The sequence below is a fragment of the Salmo salar genome, chromosome ssa28 (assembly GCF_905237065.1).
Source record: "Salmo salar chromosome ssa28, Ssal_v3.1, whole genome shotgun sequence".
NCBI classification, from domain to species: Eukaryota; Metazoa; Chordata; class Actinopteri; order Salmoniformes; family Salmonidae; genus Salmo; species Salmo salar.
The window spans coordinates 30,846,477-30,864,588 of NC_059469.1; the positions used below are offsets into that span (position 1 = coordinate 30,846,477).

General features: G+C 43.9%; 1 pseudogene; it reads right to left on the minus strand.

Moving 5' to 3' along the window:
• Positions 1-16,708, minus strand: part of LOC106590826 (cholesterol transporter ABCA5-like) — a 23,146-nt pseudogene extending 6,438 nt beyond the window's left edge.
• Between the last annotated feature and the right edge of the window lie 1,404 nt (positions 16,709-18,112).

Here is an 18,112-nt window from a genome sequence, read left to right on the forward strand (position 1 = left end):
CTATGTCTGGGTCTATATCTGTATCCTCATCCTCCTTCAGCATCTCTGCTATGTCTGGTTCTATATCTGTATCCTCATCCCTCTTCAGCATCTCTGCTATGTCTGGCTCTATATCTGTATCCTCATCCTCCTTCAGCATCTCTGCTATGTCTTGCTCTATATCTGTATCCTCATCCCTCTTCAGCATCTCTGCTATGTCTGGCTCTATATCTGTATCCTCATCCTCCTTCAGCATCTCTGCTATGTCTGGCTCTATATCTGTATCCTCATCCCTCTTCAGCATCTCTGCTATGTCTGGCTCTATATCTGTATCCTCATCCTCCTTCAGCATCTCTGCTATGTCTGGCTCTATATCTGTATCCTCATCCTCCTTCAGCATCTCTGCTATGTCTGGCTCTATATCTGTATCCTCATCCTCCTTCAGCACCTCTGCTATTTTTATTTTTTTATATCACCTTTATTTAACCAGGTAGGCGTGTTGAGAACAAGTTCTCATTTGCAACTGCGACCTGGCCAAGATAAAGCGTAGTAATTCGACACATACAACAACACAGAGTTACACATGGAATAAACAAAACATACAGCCAATAATACAGTAGAACAAAAGAAAACAAAAAGTCTAAATACAGTGAGTGCAAATGAGGCAAGTTAAGGCAATAAATAGGCCATGGTGGCGAAGTAATTACAATATAGCAATTAAACATTGGAATGGTAGATGTGCAGAAGATGAATGTGCAAGTAGGGATACTGGGGTGCAAAGGAGCAAGATAAATAAATAAATACAGTATGGGGATGAGGTAGGTAGATAGATGGGCTGTTTACAGATGGGCTATGTACAGGTGCAGTGATCTGTGAGCTGCTCTGACAGCTGGTGCTTAAAGCTAGTGAGGGACATATGAGTCTCCAGCTTCAGAGATTTTTGCAGTTCGTTCCAGTCATTGGCAGCAGAGAACTGGAAGGAAAGGCAGCCAAAGGAGGAATTGGCTTTGGGGGTGACCAGTGAGATATACCTGCTGGAGCGCATGCTACGAGTGGGTGCTGCTATGGTGACCAGTGAGCTGAGATAAGGCGGGGCTTTACCTAGCAGAGACTTGTAGATAACCTGTAGCCAGTGGGTTTGGCGACGAGTATGAAGCGAGGGCCAACCAACGAGAGCGTACAGGTCGCAATGGTGGGTAGTGTATGGGGCTTTGGTGACAAAACGGATGGCACTGTGATAGACTGCATCCAGTTTGTTGAGTAGAGTGTTGGAGGCTATTTTATAGATGACATCACCGAAGTCGAGGATCGGTAGGATGGTCAGTTTTACGAGGGTGTGTTTGGCAGCATGAGTGAAGGATGCTTTGTTGCGATATAGGAAGCCGATTCTAGATTTAATTTTGGATTGGAGATGCTTAATGTGAGTCTGGAAGGAGAGTTTACAGTCTAACCAGACACCCAGGTATTTGTAGTTGTCCACGTATTCGAAGTCAGAGCCGTCCAGAGTAGTGATGCTGGACGGGCGAGCATGTGCGGGCACTGATCGACTGAATAGCATGCATTTAGTTTTACCTGCATTTAAGAGCAGTTGGAGGCCACGGAAGGAGAGTTGTATAGCATTGAAGCTCGTCTGGAGGTTAGTTAACACAGTGTCCAAAGAGGGGCCAGAAGTATACAGAATGGTGTCGTCTGCGTAGAGGTGGATCAGAGAATCGCCAGCAGCAAGAGCAACATCATTGATGTATACAGAGAAGAGAGTCGGCCCGAGAATTGAACCCTGTGGCACACCCATAGAGACTGCCAGAAGTCCGGACAACAGGCCCTCCGATTTGACACACTGAACTCTATCAGAGAAGTAGTTGGTGAACCAGGCGAGGCAATCATTTGAGAAACCAAGGCTGTCGAGTCTGCCAATAAGAATGTGGTGATTGACAGAGTCGAAAGCCTTGGCCAGGTTGATGAATACGGCTGCACAGTAATGTCTCTTATCGATGGCGGTTATGATGTCATTTAGGACCTTGAGCGTGGCTGAGGTGCACCCATGACCAGCTCAGAAACCAGGTGCGGTGGGATTCGAAATGGTCGGTAATCTGTTTGTTGAATTGGCTGTCGAAGACCTTAGAAAGGCAGGGTAGGATAGATATAGGTCTGTAGCAGTATGGGTAAAGAGTATCCCATCCTTTGAAGAGGGGGATGACAGCAGCTGATTTCCAATCTTTGGGAATCTCAGACGACACGAAAGAGAGGTTGAACAGGCTAGTAATAGGGGTTGCAACAATTTCGGCAGATCATTTTAGAAAGAAAGGGTCCAGATTGTCTAGCCCAGCTGATTTGTAGGGGTCCAGATTTTGCAGCTCTTTCAGAACATCAGCTGACTGGATTTGGGAGAAGGAGAAATGGGGAAGGCTTGGGCGAGTAGCTGTGGGGGGTGCAGTGCTGTTGACCGCGGTAGGGGTAGCCAGGTGGAAAGCATGGCCAGCCGTAGAAAAATGCTTATTGAAATTCTCAATTATAGTGGATTTATCGGAGGTGACAGAGTTTCCTATCCTCAGTGCAGTGGGCAGTAGGTGTTCTTATTCTCCAAGGACTTTACAGTGTCCCAGAACTTTTTTGAGTTTGTGTTGCAGGAAGCAAATTTCTGCTTGAAAAAGCTAGCCTTGGCTTTTCTAACTGCCTGTGTATATTTGTTTCTAACTTCCCTGAAAAGTTGCATATCACGGGGGCTGTTAGATGCTAATTCAGAACGCCACAGGATGTTTTTGTGTTGGTTAAGGGCAGTCAGGTCTGGAGAGAACCAAGGGCTATATCTGTTCCTGGTTCTAAATTTCTTGAATGGGGCATGCTTATTTAAGATGGTGAGGAAGGCTTTTAAAAAAAATAACCAGGCATCCTCTACTGACGGGATGAGGTCAATATCCTTCCAGGATACCCGGGCCAGGTCGATTTGAAAGGCTTGCTCGCTGAAATGTTTCAGGGAGCATTTGACAGTGATGAGTGGAGGTCGTTTGACCGCTGACCCATTACGGATGCAGGCAATGAGGCAGTGATCGCTGAGATCTTGATTGAAAACAGCAGAGGTGTATTTAGAGGGCAAGTTGGTTAGGATGATATCTATGAGGGTCCCCTTGTTTACGGGCTTTGGGGTGGTACCTGGTAGGTTCATTGATAATTTGTGTGAGATTGAGGGCATCAAGCTTAGATTGTAGGATGGCTGGGGTGTTAAGCATGTCCCAGTTTAGGTCACGTAGCAGCATGAGCTCTGAAGATAGATGGGGGGCAATCAGTTCACATATGGTGTCCAGAATTAACAAAGACCTGCAGTCAGTTTCAGAATGGGTGGCAAGTAATAAGCTAGTACATGGACAAACCATTAACTAAACCCTAAACCTCAACTAAATCTTGTAATGAATAATATGGAAATTGAGCTAGTTGAGGAGACTAAACTGCCTGGAGTAACCCTGGATTGTTAACTGTCATGGTCAAAACATATTGATACAACGGTAGCTAAGATGAGGAGAAATCACTGCTCTGCTTTCTTGACAAGGCTATCAACTAAACAAGTCCTACAGGCCCTACTGTATGTAGTAGTGGTGTGGTGATGTTAAGTGATGTACTGTTTTTAATTGAGCTTTTTGTCGGTTTATTTTGTGATGTTCCTAAATGTGACTGGACACCAGGAAGAATAGCTGCTTTCTTGGCAGCAGCTAATGGAAATCTTTAATAAATACCAAAAAGATTCAACACTAAAACATACCTCAATACAGTATGACTAAAAAACATACTTGTAACAAAGTTATTACAACATAAGAACATATAACCAAGTTATTGCGACATAAATTATTAGCTAAAGCAATGCAATTACAACATATAACACCATTTCCACAATGTCCGAGCTTCTGGACATCACCCTGTCCCCCCATAGAATTAGATAGTGAGCACAACACAAACAGGCTTTGTGGCATGTGCACCCTCTATCCCCCCCCCCAAACACTCACCTGAGCTGTCCTGACACCAGGATGGCCACACGGTCACACACAGCCTCAGCCTCCTCCATGTAGTGAGTGGTCAGGATGGCCCCGCCCTGGTGGTTCTTAAACGCTGCCCGGATAGCCCTCCTGGAGACAGGACACAATACAGGAACAGAAGGCCTTAGCACTTTACTGGCTACTTAACAAAGTATAACAATAAAACCTACAACTAAAAGAAAAACTGAAAACATTTGAGGCTGAAGTTGATATACAGTTGAAGTCGGAAGGTTACATACACTTAGGTTGGAGTCATTAAAACCCGTTTTTCAACCACTCCACACATTTTTCGAGTCAATTGGAGGTGTAGCTGTGGATGTATTTCAAGACCTACCTTCAAACTCGGTGACTCTTTGCTTGACATCATGGGAAAATCAAAAGAAATCAGCCAAGACCTCGGACAAAAATGTGTAGACCTCCACAAGTCTGGTTCATCCTTGGGAGCAATTTCCAAATGCCTGAAGGTACCACGTTCATCTGTACAAACAATAGTACGCAAGTATAAACACCATGGAACCATGCAGCTGTCATACCGCTCAGGAAGGAGACGCGTTCTGTCTCCTAGAGATGAACGTACTTTGGTGCGAAAAGTGCAAATCAATCCCAAAACTACAGCAAAGGACAAAAGTATCTATATCCACAGTAAAACGAGTCCTATATCGACATAACCTGAAAGGCCGCTCAACAAGGAAGAAGCCACTGCTCCAAAACCGCCATAAAAAAGCCAGACTATGGTTTGCAACTGCACATGGGGAAAACAATGGTACTTTTTGGAGAAATGTCCTCTGGTCTGATGAAACAAAAATAGAAGTGTTTGGCCATAATGACCATCGTTATGTTTGGAGGAAAAAGTGGGAGGCTTGCAGGCCGAAGAATACCATCCCAACTATGAAGCACGGGGGTGGCAGCATCATGTTGTGGGGGTGCTTTGCTGCAGGAGGGACTGGTGCACTTCACAAAATAGATGGCGTCATGAGGAAGATAAATTATGTGGATATATTGAAGCAACATCTCAAAACATCAGTCAGGAAGTTAAAGCTTGGTCGCAAATGGGTCTTCCAAATGGACAATGACCCCAAGCATACTCCCAAAGTTGTGGAAAATGGCTTAAGGACAACAAAGTCAAGGTATTGGAGTGGCCATCACAAAGCCCTGACCTCAATCCCATAGAAAATTTGTGGGCAGAACTGAAAAAGCATGTGTGAGCAAGGAGGCCTACAAACCTGACCCAGTTACACCAGCTCTGTCATGAGGAATTGGCCAAAATTCACCCAACTTATTGTGGGAAGCTTGTGGAACCCGAAACGTTTGACCCAAGTTAAACAATTTAAAGGCAATGCTACCAAATACTAATTGAGTGTATGTAAACTTCTGACCCACTGGAAATGTGATGAAAGAAATAAAAGCTGAAATAAATCATTCTCTCTACTATTATTCTGACATTTCACATTCTTAAAATAAAGTGGTGATCCTAACTGACCAAAGACAGGGAATTTTTACCCGGATTAAATGTCAGGAATTGTGAAAAACTGAGTTTAAATGTATTTGGCTAAGACGTATGTAAACTTCCCACTTCTACTGTATATAGAGAGTGTGACTCTTTGTTTTTATAGCTTACAGTTTACCCTCCGTTAGTCGGCACCTCAACACTAAATCATTTTCCCGGAGTGTGCGCCAGCTTTTTAATGATGGTAGAGTGAATCAACCTTCGTCCTCCTCCTCCACAGTTCTTCCTCACCAGAAGGCAGAGTCGTAGAGGCCCATCATGATCATGGCGTCTTTGAGCCTGTTTTCCTTCTCTGCAGCCACGTTGACGATGAGGAAGGTGACGAAGGGTGTGAAGGCCAGAACCAGGAAGATGGAGATGACGGCGTAGGGGAACTTCTCGATCTCCACTGACCCTGGCTGGCCCATCATCACCACACGCAGCGGCCCATCTCACTCCACACTGACTGCTTGGTCTCCATCTGAACACAGGTAGGGATTAAGAATGAATAGAGAACATAAGAAAATGGTGTAGAATATGATTCATATAGGTAACTAATTAAGGCATACATACAGTGCATTCGGAAATTATTCAGACCCCTTAACTTTTTCCACAATTTGTTACATTACAGCCTTATTCTAAAATGTATTAAATAAACATTTTCCTCATCAATCTACACACAATGCCCCATAACGACAAAGCGAAAACTGGTTTTTAGAAGAAAAAAAGTTAAAGTACTGAGTAAAGGGTCTGAATACTTATGTAAATGTGATATCTATAAAAACGGACATTACTGTAACTCGGAATGACACAACGACAAGGTTCCAGTTTAACAACGTTTACTAAACCGTATTAGCACACTACATGGTCGCAATAGCACTCAGGCCAGGTTCATCAACAACGAGACTGCTGCACAGGCGCACTAATAACAGAGTGATATCCCCGTAATAACAGAAATATAGGGATACTTAAAACATGAACTTAATAATCTCCCACTTTTCTTGAAAGACAAATAAAACATCAACAACATAATTAAATGCCCAAGTATTTTTCAAGTCCCCCATTACAAATGGGTTTAATCCACTGGATCCTCTGTGCTTGAATAAGTTCCTTGATGCTGCTAATCTCAAGACCAAGTCTTTTCTCTGTGACAGACCTGGTTGACTTCACGCATCAACTAAGGAGTAGTTGTCAGTGACACAAACGTACAGGTAGAATGTGCCGTTTTGTCTCACCAGTGGTAAGCTCTGAGAACAGTTGCAAGAAAGATAGCATTGTCAATTCCATCCGCAAGAGCAAGTGTTTCTCCAGCAAGTGTGCTTCGGACAACCCTTCTGATCCTTTTTGACTGCCAACAGATAGGTGAGAATCTTCCTCCTTCACCCATTAACACGATTAGATGTCCACCTTGTGTGCCTCCATCTGTAAGGTTCCCTAGCGAAGCATCACTGAAGACAAGTCATTTTAGAGAGTCATCTTTTCCAACATGCTGAAACTTTGTCACTTGTTGTGATTTCAGTTTACTTTTATAGTTTCCACAGTGTTCCTTCACTCTCAGCTTCAGGCGGAGGTTGGATGTCAATGTCCCTTGACGGCTCTGTTCCCTGAAAAAAATGCAGATTTGATGTCTGTGGAATGAAGTTTCCATTTTTTCTGGCAGATCACTGTCATCAGCAATCTGAGTGACTCTTGAGGCGCATGTCGGTGAGTCTTTTGGGAGTTGTTTAGCTGCCAGCTCCTCTAAACCTCTAGCCACTAGACGTGCTTTAGACACTATTCCAGTTAAGGATTCTTTAAGGGTACACACCCACCTTGTTGAGACACATTTTTGGCCAATGTCTTTGACTTCCTGCTGTAGAATGGAAATACTCTCATCATCATTATTCCCTGAACTGCTGAGTCATTTCTGAAGTCTGTCAACTGTAGCATGTCCAAAGTGTTTGTGAAGTTTTAACAATACTTTGTGTTTTTCCTTTGTGTTCATGTTCTCTGTGTCTGTCAGAATCTCATTTTTACATTGACTCTGTGACTGACAGAATCTATGTGCTCTGTGACTTTCAGAATCTCCATGTCCGTCAGAATCTCATTTTTACATGGACTCTGTGTAATGTCTTTGTCTAAAATGTTTACACAATAGTGCCCTGTTAGTTTAACTTGTTCATCTTTATGAGGACAGTCTTTAACCCAATGGTAAGTGCTTTGATGGATTTGTGCCGGGCAATGGTGCCCTCTTCTGGTTGTCTTGAGAACGTGATTTGCCGTCATCCTTGTTCAAATCCTCCAGGGATATTTCCAGTGCTGTATCCCACGCTCTTCCCTCCAGCGATAATACCGCCGCAAGTGCTTGCTTTCTCTCGTCTAGATTAGTAACCCGTGTGCAGATTAGTAACCCGTGTCCAGATTAGTAACCCGTGTGCAGATTAGTAACCCGTGTGCAGATTAGTAACCCGTGTCTAGATTAGTAACCCGTGTGAAGATTAGTAACCCGTGTCCAGATTAGTAACCCGTGTGCAGATTAGTAACCCGTGTGCAGATTAGTAACCCGTGTGCAGATTAGTAACCCGTGTCCAGATTAGTAACCGGTGTCTAGATTAGTAACCCGTGTCCAGATTAGTAACCGGTGTCTAGATTAGTAACCCGTGTCCAGATTAGTAACCGGTGTCTAGATTAGTAACCCGTGTGAAGATTTTTTTTATTTTTTATTTGACCAGGTAAATTGACTGAGAACACATTCTCATTTACAGAAACGACCTGGGGAATAGTTACAGGGGAGAGGAGGGGGATGAATGAGCCAATTGTAAACTGGGGATTATTAGGTGACCATGATGGTTTGAATTGGGAATTTAGCCAGGACACCAGGGTTAACACCCCTACTCTTACAATAAGTGCCATGGGATCTTTAATGACCTCAGATAGTCAGGACACCCATTTAACATCCCATCTGAAAGACAGCACCCTACACTGTGTCACTGCCCTGGGGCATTGGGATATTTTTTAGACTAGAGGAAAGAGTGCCTCCTACTGGCCCTCCAACACCACTTCCAGCAGCATCTGTTCTCCCATCCAGGGACCAGGACCAACCCTGCTTAGCTTCAGAAGCAAGCCAGCAGTGGGATGCAGGGTGGTATGCTGCTGGCAAGATTAGTAACCTGTGTCTAGATTAGTAACTCGTAACCTGTGTCCAGATTAGTAACCCGTGTCCAGATTAGTAACTCGTGTCCAGATTAGTAACCCGTGTGCAGATTAGTAACCCGTGTCCAGATTAGTAACCCGTGTGCAGATTAGTAACCCGTGTGCAGATTAGTAACCCGTGTGCAGATTAGTAACCCGTGTCCAGATTAGTAACCCGTGTCCAGATTAGTAAACCGTGTCCGGATTAGTAAACCGTGTCCAGATTAGTAACGCGTGTGCAGATTAGTAACCCGTGTGCAGATTAGTAACCCGTGTGCAGATTAGTAACCCGTGTCCAGATTAGTAACTCGTGTGCAGATTAGTAACCCGTCTCCAGATTAGTAACCCGTGTCGAACCGAGGGGGCACATTGTAGTTATTAGCCATCCTCTGCTACCAACGTTAACTCGGAATGACACAACGACAAGGTTCCAGTTTAACAACGTTTACTAAACCGTATTAGCACACTACATGGTTGCCATAGCACTCAGGCCAGGTTCATCAACAACGAGACTGCTGCACAGGCGCACTAATAACAGAGTGATATCCCCGTAATAACAGAAATATAGGGATACTTAAAACATGAACTTAACAGTTACGCGGACTGAAATGTATTACAAAATATTGCATGCGATATGGATCTCTTGCGATATGGACATTGCACATATCAATATTGCAATTTCGATGTGAAATCGATGAATTGTGCAGCCCTACGTTGAACCTCCTGAGGAGATCTCTGCAACGACCTTTGACCTTTGTCTTCTCACCTGTATGATGGCAGCGTCGATAAGAGTCTGGAGGCGGATGAAGCCAGAGTACCAGTAGCTAGCCGCTTTGCAGTTTACTGACATGACAAAACAGCTGGCTGAGGGAGGAAGGAAAAACAAACAGACAGACAGAGAGCGAGACAGAAAGACAGACAGAGAGAGTGAGACAGAGAGAGACCGACAGACCGACATAGAGCGAGACAGACAGACAGACAGACAGACAGAGAGACAGACAGAGAGAGTGAGACAGAGAGCGAGACAGAGAGACAGAGAGCGAGACAGACAGACAGACAGACAGACAGACAGACAGACAGACAGACAGACAGACAGAGAGACAGACAGAGACAGTGCGAGACAGACAGACAGACAGACAGACAGACAGACAGACAGACAGACAGACAGACAGACAGACAGACAGACAGACAGACAGAGAGAGCGAGACAGAGAGAGTGAGCGAGCGAGACAGAGAGAGCGAGCGAGACAGAGCGAGCGAGCGAGACAGAGCGAGCGAGACAGACAGAGCGAGACAGACAGACAGAGAGAGTGAGAGAGCGAGACAGACAGACAGAGCGAGCGAGACAGACAGACAGAGCGAGACAGACAGAGCGAGACAGAGCGAGACAGACAGACAGAGAGAGTGAGAGAGCGAGACAGACAGGCAGACAGAGAGAGCGAGACAGACAGACAGACAGGCAGACAGAGAGAGCGAGACAGACAGACAGAGAGAGAGAGCGAGACAGACAGAGAGAGACAGACAGACAGGCAGACAGAGAGCGAGACAGACAGACAGGCAGACAGAGAGCGAGACAGGCAGACAGAGGGCGAAGGAGACAGAGGGAGACAGACAGAGAGCAAGACAGATAAGCAGACAGAGAGAGAGCGAGACAGACAGGGCGAAGGAGACAGACAGAGGGAGACAGACAGAGAGCGAGACAGAGGGCGAAGGAGACAAAGGGCGAAGGAGACAGAGGGTGAAGGAGACAGAGGGCGAAGGAGACAGAGGGCGAAGGAGACAGAGGGCGAAGGAGACAGAGGGCGAAGGAGACAGAGGGCGAAGGAGACAGAGGGTGAAGAAGACAGAGGGTGAAGAAGACAGAGGGTGAAGGAGACAGAGGGCGAAGGAGACAGAGGGCGAAGGAGACAGAGGGCGAAGGAGACAGAGGGAGACAGACAGAGAGCGAGACAGAGGGCGAAGGAGACAAAGGGCGAAGGAGACAGAGGGAGACAGACAGAGAGCGAGACAGAGGGCGAAGGAGACAGAGGGTGAAGGAGACAGAGCGCGAAGGAGACAGAGGGTGAAGGAGACAGAGGGCGAAGGAGACAAAGGGCGAAGGAGACAGAGGGCGAAGGAGACAGAGGGAGACAGACAGAGAGCGAGACAGAGGGCGAAGGAGACAGAGGGCGAAGGAGACAGAGGGCGAAGGAGACAGAGGGTGAAGGAGACAGAGGGCGAAGGAGACAGAGGGTGAAGGAGACAGAGGGCGAAGGAGACAGAGGGCGAAGGAGACAGAGGGTGAAGGAGACAGAGGGCGAAGGAGACAGAGGGAGAGTCTTATTTTATAACTCACATAATGGAGGTTATAATCATTTTGCCGTGATCAAACATCCAGTTCCTCCACAGAGGAAGGATTCTATTCTATTGAGGATAATCTGATTGTACAGAATAGGGTAATATTACTCCCTCACCAATGGACATAAGGAAGGAAGAGACAAATCTTGCTCAAAAAACAAGATCTTTATTTCACCTACACCAATATTTAAATCATGTCCTACCGATGGACTGAGTGTAGTCGCTGGGCATGGGCAGCCGGTTGTGAGGGAAGCGCAGTCTGTAAGAGGTGGGTGTGCTGCCCATGAAGACCACCCCAACGTAGCCTGACGGCTCATACAGACTGGCATTCTCCAGACCCTGTTCACTAGAGAACATCTCCAGACGGCCCTGCAGGTCAACAGTGAAGAAACCACAGGAATCAAGGAATTGTCGGGGGTGTATCCCAGGCCCTTGAGGACGGAGTAGTGTACCCTCTCCAGCTCCATAGTACTGATACCTCCATAGTAGGCATGGGGGTTCAGGATGCTGATCAGAAACAGAAGGCACAGCAGCAGCAAGGGCAGGATCAACTCCTGGAGAAGAAAAGGCACCAATCAAATCAATCAATTAATGAATGAATCAATAAATCAAATCAACTCCTGGAAGGGCAATCAATCAACCAACCACTCACTAAATGAATCAAGCAAAGAGATAAAGGGAATCAATTAAATCAAAAAATGTATAAAGCCCTTTTATATCAGCACTTTACAGTAACCCGGCCTAGATGGCAATTCACAAGACTGAGGTCAAATTAAAACGTGGATAGATATCGCCACGTCATTCATATAGATATCGCCACGTCATTCATATAGATATCACCACGTCATTCATATAGATATCGCCACGTCATTCATATAGATATCGCCACGTCATTCATATAGATATCGCCACGTCATTCATATAGATATCGCCACGTCATTCATATAGATATCGCCACGTCATTCATATAGATATCACCACGTCATTCATATAGATATCGCCACGTCATTCATATAGATATCGCCACGTCATTCATATAGATATCGCCACGTCATTCTAATAGATATCGCCACGTCATTCATATAGATATCGCCACGTCATTCATATAGATATCGCCACGTCATTCATATAGATATCACCACGTCATTCATATAGATATCGCCACGTCATTCTAATAGATATCACCACGTCATTCACATAGACGTCGCCACGTCATTCATATAGATGTCGTCATTCATATAGATGCTTACGAGCCTGCTGCTGCCTACCATCGCTCAGTTAGACTGCTCTATCAAATCATAGACTTAATTATAACATAATAACACACAGAGATACGAGCCTTAGGTCATTAATATGGTCGAATCCGGAAACTATCATCTCGAAAACAAAACATTATTCCTGTTACATTGCGCAATCTTCAATGTTATGTCATAATTACGTAAAATTCTGGCAAATTTGTTCGCAACGAGCCAGGCGACCCAAACTGTTGCATATACCCTGACTCTGCGTGCAATGAAGGCAAAATGACACAATTTCACCTGGTTAATATTGCCTGCTAACCTGGATTTCTTTTAGCTAAATATGCAGGTTTAAAAATATATACTTGTGTATTGATTTTAAGAAAGGCATTGATGTTTATGGTTGGAGCAACGTGTACCTAAGCGATTATATGCAACGCAGGACATGCTAGATAAACTAGTAATATCATCAACCATCAACTAGTGATTATGATTGATTGATTGTTTTTTATAAGATAAGTTTAATGCTAGCTAGCAACTTACCTTAGCTTCTTACTGCATTCGCGTAACCTCGTGGAGTGCAATGTAAAGCAGGTGGTTAGAGCGTTGGACTAGTTAACCATAAGGTTGCAAGATTGAATCCCTGAGCTGACAAGGTAAAAATCTGCCGTTCTTCCCCTGAACAAGGCAGTTAACCCACGGTTCCTAGGCCGTCATTGAAAATAAGAATGTGTTCTTAACTGACTTGCCTAGTTAAATAAAGGTCTAAAAAAAATCGGCCAAATCGGCGTCCAAAAATACGGATTTCCGATTGTTATGAAAACTTGAAATCGGCCCTAATTAATCGGCCATTCCGATTAATCGGTCGACCTCTAATTCATACAGCTATCGCCACGTCATTCATATAGATATCGCCACGTCATTCTAATAGATATCGCCACATCATTCTAATAGATATCGCCACGTCATTCATATAGATATCACCACGTCATTCATATAGATATCGCCACGTCATTCATATAGATATCACCACGTCATTCATATAGATATCGCCACGTCATTCAAATAGATATCGCCACGTCATTCTAATAGATGTCGCCACGTCATTCATATAGATATCGCCACGTCATTCATATAGATATCGCCACATCATTCATATAGATATCGCCACGTCATCCTAATAGATATCGCCACGTCATTCATATAGATATCGCCACGTCATTCATATAGATATCGCCACGTCATCCTAATAGATATCGCCACGTCATTCTAATAAACAGCACAGTGACACTACCGTAAACATCCTAATAACATCTCCAACCCAAACTCCCTACTCCTCCCCCATAAGCACATAACCACTCGATGACCATGTTTGAGCGGATCAAATCTGTAATGCATTGTGATTGGCTGACTGATCTCTCTACAATTCAGTAATGACTGAGTAGTTACTTATGATGAGAGGTGATTTGTAAATGAATCAGTCGGCAGTCGCTTACGCTGTCGGCTGCAATGTCGAACAAGCCCACTGTCTGCAGCTTGTCCAATGTCTCAAATTCTCCCTCCCATCAAGGTTGGTGACAAACCAGTAGTGTTTTTAAACAACCCTGATTTATGACAGACTGACCTTGGGGAGCAGTGAGATGAATTGAAACCCTAAATTAGAGTGTTTGACATGTCAAGCCCTCGGCTGGAGGTTGGCGTATCTTTCAAACAGCAACGGATTTAAAAAATATGTGTTAGCCACTACTATGACATACCTAGTCATATGCCCATTAGGGAAGTAGTAGCCTGGCATGAGCCTTGACTGTTGCAAGCCAGAACGGCTCACAGGAGCAGGAGCCTATATCCTGTTTCTGTAGCGTGAGGCAGCTTGATGTACCCCCTGGACACTTTGCTAGTCTATCACAGGGCCTTACCCTCTATCGGGTCCATATAAAAACAACGTTTCTTGGGAGTAAAAAGCACACCCTGTGAAGGGGGTATTAAGTAATTTAAGAGCTGTGAATTACTTGCTTATCGTTAGTTTATAAATCTGTAATGAACAGTTATATCCCCCGCCCCAAAAAAGGACACGTTTGATAAACACATCTTCGTCAAAGGATAATCATTAGAGCTAAACTGGCAATGATGCTCTGCTCCCAGACAGGCCTGGCACAGAGGCCTGGAGAATTACATAACATGCTTCATTTATTTGGTTGCGTATTAATAACTTCTAAAAGTATTGCAGCCAGCCCAAGACGGATGATGACCGGCAGGCAGGATTAAAAAGCCTAGTCTATACTGTATACCGGGGTATTTGGAAATAGCCAAGGGATGGTTTTTCAATACAGACAAAAGCATTGAAACTATTTATTTTGAAGTTTTTAATTAGCTAGCCCCTTGTGTTCAGTGCCCCAGTATTAGCGAATGTCCTGGGATGGCACAAAATCTGTATGAATGTATGACAATATGGATACAAGCCTATCGACCACTTCATTTTGACAGTACAAGTACAGTAGGAGCTCTAAGTGCTCTGTTTGTCCCAAATGGCACCCTATTCCCAAAATAGTGCGCTACCTTTGACCATGATTAATGGGGTTTTGGTAAAAAGTTGTGCACTACAAAGGAAACAGGGTGCCATTTGGAAAACAGCCCTAGTTATTCACCACTAGCTGCCTTAAACAGCTACTTTAACTTCCAGGAGGCCCCTCTCAAACACTAGCTACCCCTGGAGAAAATATGAAGAGACACACACATTAATAATGCATTAGAGCAATTTAAGTCAAAATGAAAAATGCATGGCCCTACAAAGCAGGATAAAAAAATATATATATCTAAATCCAAAATCAAAGAAAGAATCGTGGAGACTTGCTGATCTTCAAAGCAGAAGGCAGTCATATTTTCACTAGTCACAATAAGTTGACAGAAGCTTGTTGGCAGGTGGGGTGAGATAAAATGCTAAAGGCAAAAGGCTCTGGAGGTAGATAAAACGAGAGAAATGATTTCCTAGTAATAACCATGCAGAAGAAAGTACATGTGACTGACCATGACAGTCTAATCCTGGCCCTAGGGGAGTAGGATGGACCTGATTGAGTGGTTCCAGTAGACTATAGCCACAAGCAAAGCAGCATTCAGCAGGCTGTAGGACTATTACCGAACTATCCCTAATAGTACTAATGGGGATAGCCCAAAGGGTGGTGTGTACAATACTTTCGTATTAGCGTTCTCCTGGCAGCAGGAAAATATGCTGGCACCACTGGTTAGATACAGATGAGTTGGCTAGTTGGCTAGTTAGCTATACAGCTAGTTAGTTTTCTCAGACGCAAAACATAAAGGTCCCGGACGCATATTAAAACTAGTCCTGGACAACAACAACAAAATCTAACTCAATGGGGAATCTCAATTGAAAGTAATTTTTTGTCATAGACTAGGCTTAATACGGACCTAATGTTGTTAAAATCAGACAGACAAAGCACAAGGTGCAGCAAATGACCAACCTGCAGGCTTTGTTTTGTCCTCATCCATTTGATGAGTAGATTCTTATAAAGCAGGCTTCTCGTTTGATGCCACACTCCGGCATCTCTTCAGGTTATAATGGGCTGCATACTAACGTTACTAACTACCAGCACATTGCTTCAACTGTCTGGCTCATGAATAAGGCTGGGACGCTCCAATCGATTTAGCTGGCTAAGCTAATTAGCTAGCTAACTAGGCTTATTATATTCTACAACGTCCGTATACCTGGGTGGGTTTGATATGCAACATGAGAAAAGGGACAACCGAGCTGTGACCAAGGATCGATAACACGGTCATACATTAGCTAGTTAACTTATTAACTAGCTATAGTTGATAGGGTAGCTAACGTTACCGACTAAGGTTAGCTAGCTACCGTTGATGTTAGCTAACTAGCAATACTAGACGAGTGGACTGTATGAGTGTTTAGATATAAGAAATTAGGATAAATATTATGTAAAGTGCGTAGATACAAATAGTAAAAACTAGCTGGTGGTCTTTTAAATGGTTAGCTACTTATGTAGCTACGATAGTTAAGGGCACAATCATGCTAGGAGGCTAGCTATAAATTAGCTAGTTAGCCGCTAGCAAGAGTTTTCGCTACTTACGTATGAAATACATTAAGACATGTCTTTAATATAACGTGCTTCAGTTGTAAGTGCGTTTTATGTAAACAATCCAAAAATAGTCCCACCTATGTGAAGAGGAAAATAATAACTAAGTACTTCTAGGTCGCGCTTTTCTGGGGGAATCCTTCAGAATTAAAGTCATGTCCTCTATTTGTAAATTAATAATAAAGGCGAAAATGATTGAAACATTTCTCGGTATATTTTATACTAGTTATCATACAAAGAATAATTAAAAGTATTTCTAAAATATATATTATGCCATTTATTTATTTTATCTTTATTTGTTTAAGCCTAAATGGTCAACGATGTTTTTGTGTGTGAGTTTATACGCCGATATAAAATGATCTGTAGGTTGCGTCGCAACGGTGCGCAGCTCCCGCCCCCCGTCGAGCTTCCCATTGGTTCCTGTATGAAAGAACCAATGGGATTCAGGAACCGCTTCGAGCACGTCATCTTCAGCTTGTGTGACGCTTTTGAATGTGGTTCCAAAAGAGGAAATACAAATATTATCTGAGTTTATTGCCCCTGACTACCGGAGTCTTCCTTGCTCAACAGGAGCGACACCAGTAGACTGTGTCCTTCGCTCCCACCAGCTGAACACAGTCGTTAGTTTGCGACACCGGTGTGCTGGCTTGCTAGTTAGTACCACCGGAGAAAACCGTGCCCGACAGGCGGGGGCGAAGGACACTGTCTACCGGTCGTCCCCACCACCTACTGTACTGTGTGTTCAAATCTCATCGTGGACAACTTTTTTTTGTTTAGCTTTTTAGACACTTTTCAACTACTTAACATGTTAGCTTACCCTAACCTCTAGCCTAGATAATGTTAGCCAGGTAGTTAACAGGTAGCTTTAGCCACCTAGCTAACGTTAGCCACAACAAATTAGAGTTCGTAACATACGCTTTCGCAAATTCGTAACATATACGAGTTGTAATACACATAGATTTGCCACCAATGCTCCTTATAGGACACATCACTGCACTCTGTAAACTGGGCATCTCTGTATACCCGTCGCAAGACCCACTGGTTGATGCTTATTATTAAAACCCTCTTAGGCCTCACTCCCCCCTATCTGAGATATCTACTGCAGCCCTCATCCTCCACATACAACACCCGTTCTGCCAGTCACATTCTGTTGAAGGTCCCCAAAGCACACACATCCCTGGGTCGCTCCTCTTTTCAGTTCACAGCAGCTAGCGACTGGAACGAGCTGCAACAAACACTCAAACTGGACAGTTTTATCTCAATCTCTTCATTCAAAGACTCAATCATAGACACTCTTAATGACAGTTGTGGCTGCTTTGTTTTACATTTACATTTACGTCATTTAGCAGACGCTCTTATCCAGAGCGACTTACAAATTGGTGCATTCATCTTATGATATCCAGTGGAACAACCACTTTACAATAGTGCATCTATATCTTTAATCCTATCCCCAGGTATTCCTTAAAGAGGTGGAGTTTCAGGTGTCTCCGGAAGGTGGTGATTGACTTTGTGTGATGTATTGTTGTCTCTACCTTCTTTCCCTTTGTGCTGTTGTCCATACCCAATAATGTTTGTCATGTTTCGTGCTGCTACAATGTTGTGTTGCTACCATGTTGTTGTTAGGTTGTGTTGCTAACATGCTGTGTTGTCATGTGTTGCTGCCTTGCTATGTTGTTGTCTTAGGTCTCTCTTTATGTAGTGTTGTGTCTCTCTTGTTGTGATGTGTGTTTTGTCCTATATTTATATTGTATTTTTTAAATTATTTTTTTAA